This window comes from Nicotiana attenuata, unplaced genomic scaffold, assembly GCF_001879085.1.
Source record: "Nicotiana attenuata strain UT unplaced genomic scaffold, NIATTr2, whole genome shotgun sequence".
NCBI lineage: Eukaryota > Viridiplantae > Streptophyta > Magnoliopsida > Solanales > Solanaceae > Nicotiana > Nicotiana attenuata.
Genome location: NW_017672103.1, coordinates 178,086 through 178,963, shown reverse-complemented (window position 1 = coordinate 178,963; position 878 = coordinate 178,086).

Genomic DNA, 878 nt, shown 5'->3' with positions numbered 1-878 from the left:
TCTACTAATACACTATAGAATCTGTAAATGCCAAATTTGAAATGGCTAAAAATAAGCAAAACACTCATATCCACATCCATTATACATCCTCTAATTTTAGATAGTTAAAGAGGAAAACTGGGAATTTAACACCAAGAAGCAATGTGTTACTAAAGTATATTACTCTATTAGACATTGAAAATTTGGAAGGAGTCAACCACAGTATGTAATCTATCCTTCACCTTCTCCCACCTCCTCTCGTTCGCTCCAGTTGTCAATGTATAGAACTTTCCTGCATTAGGATTCATCATTTAAAATGCAACATCATTGAAATGCATGTCAAAAGAGATGAAAGAAGTTGGTGTGACACATTGATTTTAGATGCACAAGTAGCAAATACAATAGGAGGGAGCCGGGGTACACATTAAATGGAACCAAGGAAGTGTTGGGCTGACTGTCATTAACTTACTGTTTAAACTAAACAATGAAAAGCTTCTCAATTGAAGATAAAGATGATGTAATTACAATAGTGTCTTACCATCAGGTATTTCAGCGCATGAAAGATTCAAAACTCCAGATTCAAAACCATCAGGGCTTCGAAGAGGGAAATTAAGCAGGAATAAATCTAAATGTTCATTTGGTCAATCTAAATGTTCCTTGTTTGCAAAAAGATTCCTTGTTTGCAAAAAGATCTAAATGTTCATTTGGTCAATCTAAGGTTGAATATCTGGGGCATATCATAACTGTGGAAGGGGTGTCAACTGATCCTTCCAAGATCAAGGCCATGACTGACTGGCCTACCCCCAACTCTGTGAAAGCCTTAAGGGGATTCTTGGGACTGACTGGGTATTACAGGAAGTATGTTGCCAACTATGGCACCATTTGCAGGCCCTTAACTG